The sequence below is a fragment of the Seriola lalandi genome, unplaced genomic scaffold (assembly GCF_002814215.2).
Source record: "Seriola lalandi dorsalis isolate HSWRI2012SDOR001 ecotype SW California unplaced genomic scaffold, Sedor1 jcf7180002054606, whole genome shotgun sequence".
Lineage (NCBI taxonomy): Eukaryota > Metazoa > Chordata > Actinopteri > Carangiformes > Carangidae > Seriola > Seriola lalandi.
Genome location: NW_019525159.1, coordinates 889442 through 899835, shown reverse-complemented (window position 1 = coordinate 899835; position 10394 = coordinate 889442). Strand labels below are relative to the sequence as shown.

General features: G+C 42.6%; 1 protein-coding gene across 2 annotated transcripts in view; it reads left to right on the top strand.

Annotated features, from left to right (window-relative positions):
- The first annotated feature begins 821 nt into the window (after nt 1-821).
- znf462 (zinc finger protein 462) overlaps nt 822-10394 on the top strand; it is a 47530-nt gene continuing 37957 nt past the window's right edge. Inside the window, exon 1 of one of the 2 annotated variants that reach the window (XM_023419666.2) lies at nt 822-957. The gene's annotated coding sequence lies outside the window, so the exon portion shown is untranslated. Of the gene's footprint in view, nt 958-2528; nt 2664-10394 lie in introns of those variants that run through there. The other variant, XM_087177445.1, reaches the window with a different exon arrangement.

Sequence of the window (10394 nt, the reverse complement as noted above, 5' to 3'; positions counted from 1 at the left end):
TCCCACCCACCCACTCGTCACCCACCCATCCTTTACACTGACATACATCTGAGCAGGACCCTGCACCTTTTGTCTTGGGCTCCCTCTTTGTTAGCAGCTGGTGGACAGAGCAGCAGCCTGCAGCAGCAGCAGCAGCATCATGTCTACTTTACTGTGTAATGACAATGTACTGCAACACATCAGCTCTCTTCTTTATATATTTTTATTTGTTTTGTTTTTTTTGTTTTGAATGAAGGACAAAATGCCTTAATACACGTGTGAATTTATTATTTTATTTTTATTTGAATAAAGGTTATAAATCTTTGGGGGAGTGATGATTTTTACTATGGATATATTTTGATATTTATTTTATAATATTAGGGTATTAACTCTGCATCTATCTATCTATCTATCTATCTATCTATCTATCTATCTATCTATCTATCTATCTATCTATCTATCTATCTATCTATCTATCCATTTATCTGTGTTGTTGTTTGTGTGGTTGAGGTGTTGAAGCAGCATCATCACCACCAAAGTGAACTGCAGATAACCCCATGACGTGGCAGACACAGTATGGAAAGCCTATATAAAATTGACGGTGCCCGCATGTATCTGGTGGTGGTCTGAGCCGCTGATAAGGCTTTGCAGGCTATCTGACTTCAGTCTAGATGAAGGATGAGCTTCTCAGACATAGACGCTGTCCATCCTGCTGATGCTCCCTCGTCTCGTCGTAAACTCTTGTGCACCCTCTGGTGCTTGCTAGTCTCCCAAACTTCTTTGTGTAGCCTGCTTTGCAGATTGTCTTCCTTGTCTGTGTGGTTGCTCATTATTCAGAGACAGACGGATCTCAGGTCATCTGCAGCTGCAGCAAAGGAGAAGCAGGAAAGATGGCGATCATCCATTAGAACGACCGGGCGCACGCATGAAATACGAGGACAACTTTTGGGAGGATCGCTTGAGGAGAAGATTGTACTAGTGAGTTTTTCCTCTTGCACTATATTTCCAGTTTCGCCAAGATTTCGGCTGGGCTTTCAAGGTCTGCGAGAACGTCGGTATGGTAGATCATGGGATATAATTTGGAGAGCGCCTCGTGAATGACCTGGAAAGAGCTGATCCCCCCCCCCCGTTTTTTCTCCTTATAGTCCAGGTCCAGCCGACTTGGGAGTGGAGGAGAGAGGAGATTTTAGTCGGGTGGGCGCTCCGGCTGGCACCCATGCAGCCAAAGTCAAGTGGGTCTTCTCGCTTCCCACTTAATATCCTAACCAACCTACCGCTTCCTCGCTATGTCGCCTTTCGGTTTGTTGTCAAAGTGACACACGGAAATGGACGCGGCGGTGTAAAGAGGCTCGCCTGCGTGTTTCAGCAGCACCGGAGCGGAGTGTTTTGTTATTCTGACATGTCTGGTCAGGGGAATTACTGGCCCCGGCTGTGCGTCCCCTCTCCGGCCGTGCGTGTTGTTGCGCGTTAGCTTCATGGAGAAGCCATTGCACGGATTGCTCTCCTCTCCCAACCAGCCTCCATTAGCGACACAGAGGAGCTGGCATAGCCGCTGGTCCAGTCACACTCACACTCACACACACTCACACACACACTCACACACTCACACACTCTCTCACACACACACACACACATACACACACACACACACATACACTCACCATGAAAACCATGTCCAGTGTGAGGAGGCTATATGTGTTCCCCTCAATATTTAAAAAAGAAAGCTTATCTGGTGGCTGGTTTAGACTCGGTTCTCCACAGGGTTGGAGCTAGATGTCTCTTGGTGGTGGTGAAATGAATGTAAGCGCAGTGTGGCTTTATATATTTTTATTGTGATTTCTGTTTTTGTTCCTGGTGCTTACTGCTACATTGTTAGCCGCTTGCTCCCCTGCACTGTTTGGATGTCTATTTGCTGTCACTGGTCTCCAGTCAGGTATGTGTCATACTAGTAGGGGCTTCACCATAAAATGGAGGAAGGCAGATGAGTCTCCAAGGAGAGCCCTGGAGTCAGACAGGCAGGATCCCTCACGCCAGAACAAAGGTTGTGTTCAAAAAAAAAAAAAAAAAAAGATCGGCCACAATCTCTTCTCCTTCTTCCTCTTCCTCTGCTTCTTTTTCTGCTTTTTTCAGCTCTGAAGTTTTAGTCAGCTAGAGGAAACAGAAGAACTCTGAAAAAGTGAGGCTAGATCATTTAGTGGGTCTTTCAAGGTTAACTCCATGAACTTGCTGCTTTAATTTACATCGCCTCATTAAACACAACTTGGCTTGGAATATCTATATATATCTATCTATATATATATATATACATATATCTATATATATATAGATATATATATTTATAATTTTAAAGATCTGCTGCTGACACTTTTGGACAGTACATGTTTGTGACTGTGATCGCTGAGGGACACATGGATGAGATAGGAATTTTAATGCTGAATAATGCAGTGTTTTGGCCATGCAGGCAGTTAATGTTCAACAAAGTGGTCTCAACACACACACACACACACTCTCTCTCTCTCTCTCTCTCTGTGTGCGTGTGTGTGCATGTGTGTGTGAGTGAAGTGTTGGCTGTTGCGGATAGTTTCTGAAAGGAAGTTCTCAAGATGATTCTTGATTCTTTGTTTTGGATGAGTTTTGGTCACATTACTGCTGTTATCTTCGTCCTGGTGGCTGTAAATGAGAAGGTAAAATGTTTGTTAGTTACACAGGAGTCCTCTCTGTTTACTGGGCAGCACATGTGTCTGTTATTGCACGATTACACTTATTTATTTGGTGTTTCGAGCATGTTTAAAAGTTATTCAGACTAATGGATTAGGCTGCGGGTCATTTATTAGCAAGCTCGATGTTGTAATGTCCACTGTACAACCTTAGGTGACGTTTCACACTTTATATCCTAAAGGTATCTGTTGACCAGCCTGTCAGGAGAGTGGAGGTGTGTTTGCAAGCTGTGGTCTGTGTGTGTGTGTGTGTGTGTGTGTGTGTGTGTGTGTGTGTGTGTGTGTATGTGTGTGTGTGAGTGTGAGAGAGTGTGGCTGTGCTACGCTCTGCAGTTCCCCTGGCCACTGTGTGAAATCTTGCTGACAAGGAGACTGTGAGCTTGACACACTGTGCTGCGACAATGCTGGGGCTGAGAAGAGCAATCAAAATGGTGGCGATGCTCCTTCTCCCTGGCGTGGCAGGGCAAACAGGTTCTCAAGGAGGAGCCGATAGAGGACGGCCGGGCAGGAATCTGCTGCGGTCGACACATTTGTCTCACAGACGGGTGCAATGGAAATAGTCTGGTGGATAGTGGATGTTCTTCAAATGAGCCCAGTGATGTAAACCTGGATGTGATTGTGATGTTTTATTTATTTTTTTTGAAGAAAGCTCAGAGGCTACACAGATAGCCTCTGCCACAGAGAGCTGTGTCTTTGCACTTAGAGTTGCTGTTCTAACTTTCACAAGTCTTCAACACATTCTCGACTCCTTCTCAATTGTAAAGCGTATTCATGCTACAGTAGTAGCTGATCTGTGTGCTCAGGTTTTCTGCTCAGCTCCCCGGTTAAGGTCATGTGAGTCAGGGCTGTTTGCCTGTGCTGTGGCAGAGATGGCATTTCCAGTAGTTTGTGTTGTAGTAAAGCAGGGCAGGATTACTAACAGGGCAAAGTGAGCAACTGCTTATAGGAGCCACACTCTCAGAGGCCCCCAGAGTCCCCAGGTCCTCTGTGTGGCAATTACTTTGTAATGTAAATAATTACAGATCTGTCTGGTAATATACAGTGTAAATGTGAATTAAAAACTAAAAAGCACAGGGCCTTAAGGTGGCTCCTGCATTTTTACTCAATCTTGACGTCATGTCTTGAGGGCCTGTGTCTAAATCGTTAATTAATTGATTATTTGATCGACAGAAAATGAATCAGTTTCAGTAAATCTTCTGGTTCCAGCTTCTCAAGCATGAGAATTTGCAGCATTCATCCGTTTTATATCGACATAAACTGATATAATCACGGCCTGTTGCTTCCGTTTGTCAAACAATGTGTCAGTAAATTTGATGTCTTTGGATTTTAGACAAAGCAAGACATTTGAAAATGTTGTCAACTGTGATGAGCAATTCTCACTTTCTTCAGACGTTATGACAAAAAGATGAATCGATTAATCAAGAAAGTAATCATCAGATTAATCAGTAATGGAAATGACTATTAGTTGTAGCCCTCCTAAGTTGAATTTAGTATCTTGAGTATTTTAATTAATTTTCTCCTTACATGGTGCATATCTTTAAATAAATTTGTGTGTAATCAATTTATCACAAGCTAAATGACACAGAGCACCCTGGGGCATGATAATATTCCAGCGCACAACTTAGAAATACTGTTTGGTTTCTGGGACTTGAGGCAAAATGCACTGAGGGAACGTGTGTGTTTTTTGTGTGTGTTTTTGTGTGTGTTCACGCAGCAGTGAATTATTTAAAGTACCTCGCAACATGCTATAAGATACTGCACTATGTCATGGCAACATAAACATTTAACACCGGCATAAATGTTTCATTTTATTTATATTGATTCTTGTAGGTTTAATTGTAGTTTCATGGCACAAAGAAAATATTGGTGACATGTCTGGAGCGCGACAAAGGCTGTCAGAATCAAACCGGTTGAAATTTACCTCTGCATGAAATATTTAATGCACATTGTTACTGCAGTTCAGCTTTAAGGTGACAGGGCAGAACTGAACTATGGTAGATACTTTTAGAAAAAAAAAAAAAAATTACATAACTGGATTTTTGCAAGGTATTTCAGGATTACGCTAAAAAAGCTCAACAGAGAGGACAGGGGATTAAACAGGAGAGACTTCTGTGATGGTTTGAACACTGGAAGGAAGCGGTTGTGAAGCTCATCACTCACTCGGATACTCTTTCTGGGTCTCTCGCACTCACACTCACACACACGCACACAACTGCTCTCTCTCTCTCTCTCTCTCTCTCTCTCTTTCTCTCCCTCCCTCCCTCCCTCTCTTTCATTCAGTCACTCACATTGGGTGATGCACTCCTCCATTCTTCTCTACCTGGGGCAGTGAAGAAGGCTAGGGAGGCGCACAAAAGCAAATTGAAATGCTCCAGTGAGTGCTTTCTTGACATGATGCATGGCTCATGAGATGCAGCCTGGCCCTGCTGCTACACTTGTAAGTGTGCTGACACACACAGGCCCCACATCCACAACACTATAGTCATTGCAGCACAGCAAAAAAAGAAAAAAGAAAGAAAAAATCTCACTACTTGCTCTTGCATTTTTCTGACCTTCTACACTCCCTAAGCGTGTTTCTTTCTTTCTTGAACCGCAAGATTTGATTGTGTTGGATTGTGTTTAAAACCTGCTATAATCAAATGAATAATTTAATGCTGTGTAACCAGGCATCGGCCTGTTTGAAAGACCATAACACAACATCATGTCAGGGTTTAGAACAAGGAAGTGGCTTGCTAGAGGTGTCATTCCAGTTTCTGTTGTCAGATGCCACGTTACACTGCTGCAAAACTGGTTCCTCCTCTCTGCTTTCTATCAGAACATCAACAGTTCAACGTTGTCTTTTCCCCTTCTGCTTAAAAGAAACAAACAAGGCTTGTAGCTGAAGCTCTTGTGTCTATCTTTGCCAGTCTTCACACATCTTTTAGGAATACAGGGGGCTAGTTTAGTAGAAAACCAAGACTTCAGGTATAAAGTGGCCATGCTGATGAGACAGTTTGTCTGGTGAGATAAATTAAGCCATCTATACGGCGTCCTCAGGTTTCCAGCCTAGTCTCAGGATTTATGCCCTTCTCTAATAAGACACAGTGAACCAACTCTGTCAGCCTCGAGCTGCCTGTGGTGGAAAAAATCCTGAATTCTTTGGAGACGCCCGTTCCTTGGGCAGTGTGGTGCCACCGGACAAGGCCTTCATTGAGCAGGAACAGGAGTGGTCTTGTAGAAGGGATCCACACTGGCTCGGCCTACGAAGCAACAGAGCTGTCCAAGGACGATTAAATATTTAGGAGCTTGGAAAGGAGGTCTCAGTGGTAAGTTAATATTGATGGGTCTCTCATCTTTCCCTTCTCAAACTTGTAGAGTTGCCTCGAGAGGTCAGTTTGGTGAACCTGGAGAGGAACTCTACTTCTTCTCTAAGATAAACTTACCAATAGCTTTAAAAAAAGGTTGCCATCATCGCACAGCTTTTCCTCGGACGTTTCTGCGAGGAAACCAGACTGACTTTGACTTTTCAGCTTTTTTTTTTTTTTTTTTTTTTTCCTGCTTCCTGTGTCCTCTTTTGGTCACTCTGAAATACTCCATCCTGACGAGCTTGTAACCTCACCCACTGCCTGTAACTGTAGTAACTGCCATGTCAGGCTTACGAGGAAGTCAGCATTGCAGTGTTTTCTGGCAGTTGTCCACTGAGCACCACTTATAAGAAACCCTTGAGTGCATCTCGCAGCCTTTTCTTGAACTCTTTTCTTATTTTTTTTTGGGTGAATTGGTGGAATTAGATACAGCGGAATGCATTTTAACAAAGAAAATGAAAACAGCAATGAAACCAAGGTTTTAAGGTTATGATTGAGATGATATAATCAGTGGAAGATGGTTTGAGAAGGAGACACCGGATCACCATTTTTGTTTGGCAGCTTGAGTTCTGACTTTAATCTAAGCGGTTTGTCCACAGTTCTTCACATATATTGTCTGAGATAGCACAGAATTTATTTGAAGACTGAAGCGGATTGATTTATGTCAGGAAATGGCTTGCTAGGATGGATGGTCTACAAGGCTGTGTGGAATGTAAGGTTTCCTGGAGTAATTGTCCTTGTGGAAATACACTTCCTGGTTTCTCTCCGAGATCTGTCCTTGGGCATCCTTCACTTGCCTGACTCTCCGGTGGTGTTTATTTAGCCCTTCAACCTGTGTGTTACAGTTGCAGGAGATCTGAATGAATCATATTTTCAGCCTCACGTGTCTCCACTGTGAACACGTACAGTTTAGATGCATGAATTGTGTGTGGAGCTGTAGCCTACTTGTGTACAGTACTTGATAGAATTCTTTTCCTCTGAATTATTTTTCTGCTCAAGCTCAAGGGAAGAGACCTCTTGAGAAAACCAAATATATCTACCTATTCCTTCCCATATAAAATTGTAAAAATAATCATGCCTAAGGCTATTAATTAAATTGTGCACTTAATCATTTTTGGATGGAATATTTAATAATGTTGCTGAGGGTTGCCCCAAGTTTTATCTTTTATGCTTTTCAGTCTTGAAAATCTGGATTTTAGCTCTCCAACAGAAGCATTGACACATGTTTAGAGCGTGTCAGGTCACTTGTATTGTTATCTACAGAAGCATACACATATCATAACAGAAACATATCTATAGCAAATATCTCGTTTCTGTATGACGGGTTGGTTCAGTGCTCCGTATTTAGAGGCACAGTCCTCTCTCAGATCTCTTCAGCTTATGAAGAACATCAGAGCTGCACTCTAGGAGGCCATCTTTGCAGCGAAACACAAACCACACATCTCACTTCTGCTTTTGCTGACTGTCATGACAGTCTGCAGAGGAACCGTCAGGAGGGGAAGCTGCTCGCTCAGGTCTGTGCTCTTAAAGTTAAACACTTCCATCTGTGTAACAAGATAGCCGAGCGAGCATAGGCAGCTCCACTTCAGCCGAGCAGGACAGTCAAAGACCTTGAGGAGCACAAAATGGTGGATGGCCATGCCACTGATACTCCAGCGTGATTGGCTGCGTCTCCTTGGCCACAGTGGGGCTGGCTGTGTGAAATGGAGTCCTCTGTGTGGAGCGTTGGCCCAGCCTCAGCTCTGATGCAGAAGATAATTCTGTCAGCCCTGAGAGAGAGGGAGAGAGACACAGAGAGAGAGAGGGAGAGAGCAGCCAAGTGAGGTGACTATACTAAAAGAAGGTTGAGCAGTAGACTTCCAGTGAACTCCAGCCATGCGTGTCTCCTTGCTTCCACCTCTTCTCCTCACACAGCTGCTTGATTTCCTGGGTTCTGACTTTGCGTTATTAACTGCATTTTTCATTTGGTGCTTTTTGCACCGAGCATACGCGGCGGTGGCTCGAGAAAAGATCAGCTAAGATGAAAAGGTTCATTTCTGCGGTGCTGTTAACAGGAATGAAGAGAGTCACTATGTATGGGTATTCATTATCTAACCTTCACACCCAGCAGGCTTTAGCCGAGGGATTTACCAGCCCCCTGTTTTGTTGCTTTGTGAAAATTTCAGGCTGCAAGGTCACACAACTATCTTTTGAAGGCTCATGATTAAAAACGTAAATGCAGGAGATGTAAAAGAGTGGAAGCGCTTCATTTTGAATGGACAAGTATTTTTTATTCTTTATTTTTTTTATGGTGAGTTTTCACCATGACAACCTGAAGACAGTAGCATCACGAAAAGATGGCTATTAATGCTTGTCTCCTCTTAATCTGCTTGGTCATTATCTTCAGTGCAAAAGAGGCCAAATGTTGCTACTGAGTGCTCTCTGTTGCAGCCGTCCCCCTTTTCAGGAGGAACAATCTGAGCCCTTTGCTAAGCACAAAGGCTACCCTTGGAGCAAGGTTACTTGTACCATGATGGCCAGCTTCTTTTTTTTTTCTTTTTTTTTTTATTCTGTGCAGCTTTAGAAAGAAACATGGAATTAGCAAGTTGGATGTCTTGGATTGCGAGAGGAAATGTCTTGGTTTGAAAAGAAGGAATATAAAGAGGAGAGTGAGTGCAGTGATATTAAGTATTAAAGGCTGTCTGACTGGGTGGGTGATGTCAGGTAACCATCTGTCAGAGAGAGACAGGCTGACACAGGCACTGTCTGACCTTGCAGTATGGACGACCCAGACATAAAATAGAAAATTATCATCTCTTTCTGGGATTAGTCTTGCAACTGAAAGTCATGCTAATGACATCCCTCTCTGCCTCTTTCAGCTTCTCTGTCTTTCTTTTTGATGTGAGAACTTGCTTGAAGGCCCTCAGTCAGCAGAATACTTTGAGGTCCAAAGATCAAAATGCTTCAATCCTCCAGGCTGTGCTCGTTGTCCTTTATTACGGAGGAGGTACATGTTCATATTGTGTAATGCATTAGCTTTGATTTTGAATCAGATGAGATCTCAAGCATGATATTGTTAAGTAAACCAGTTTTAAAGGCAGTTATAGTGTTTATTTCAGTTCTGCATCAGCTTGTCTCATTTTGTTCCATTAAACCTGCGTTCAGTCAACTTAATAGGATGATGCTAAGCTTACACGAACTTCTGCTTTACCCAGAATCCTTAAGGGTCGCCTGGGCCTTCTGTGGTGAGGAGTTTCTTTTTTGACGCCCTCTGAATGTGACACTAGTGAAGGTCAGGCTGCAGACAGATCAGCAAAGCTCACTGGATTGCAGCGTCTGAAAGGCTCTGCACCTGTATTTACCACTCCTCTGAGACAATCTGGGATTACTGAGCTGGTTTCACACAAAAAAAAAAAAAATACAGTTTTTCTTTTTTTATTCATTCAGTTAAAGTAACCTGTAAGAGAAAGTTAAACACAAAGGCCACTATTTGTATTTCCTATGTGGTAAGGGGGAATGGGTAAACATTTCAGTTGCGGAAATATGCACATACCTCATTAATTCGGGGGCTGTAATAGTTTTGCGATTCAATTAGTTGCATTGAATATCATGACGTGAGCTAATTTTGCACAAATTAACTGCACTGATTCTAATTAGATCAAGTAAAACTAGATTTTAAGGGAATGTCAAAGGAGCCATGGCAACATTTCTTTATTGCTGAAAGTCTCAGATTAGGAAGAAGAGATAAAATCAGATTTAAGACCCTCTTCATTTTTTTTTTGGAACGCAGTGAAAACAAACTTCAGGACTTGGAGGAATAATGGCACCATCAGGACCTTATCTGGATCAGGTCATCTTTCTATGATGGATGCTCATGTAAAGAGGAAGCTCTAAAGGAAAAACTACCAGGAGGCCAACAGCAAGCTAAAAATAACTGAGGGACAGTATAGCAGAGTCAATTCACAACATGAACTTAGCAGGGGTTTTGTGTTCTACATTCTCCTAAACTGAGCAGTAAGACAACAACATGAAGAAACAAGTTCTCACCAAAAAGCACATGTTAATTTTGCAAGAATGTGGTTGATTCCCATGATAAGAGAGGGAACTTGTGATCTGATGAATCCAAGGTTGAAGAACCTTTTAATGTTGACATTTTTACTAATCTACCAAATGAATGCAAAATATTAAATTAAAATTTAATTCAATAAACCTACTTTTAATGGGTTAATACCTCAAATATTTGGAAGGCAAAAGTGAACCAGTGCGGTCAAGTGGAGAGTGTCTTACATCATGGGCAGACTTTCCTCTTAGTCCATTTTAAAGCAGTCCCATGTAACTTTGGCTGAACAGTGGTAACTAGGGCAACATAGAGCAA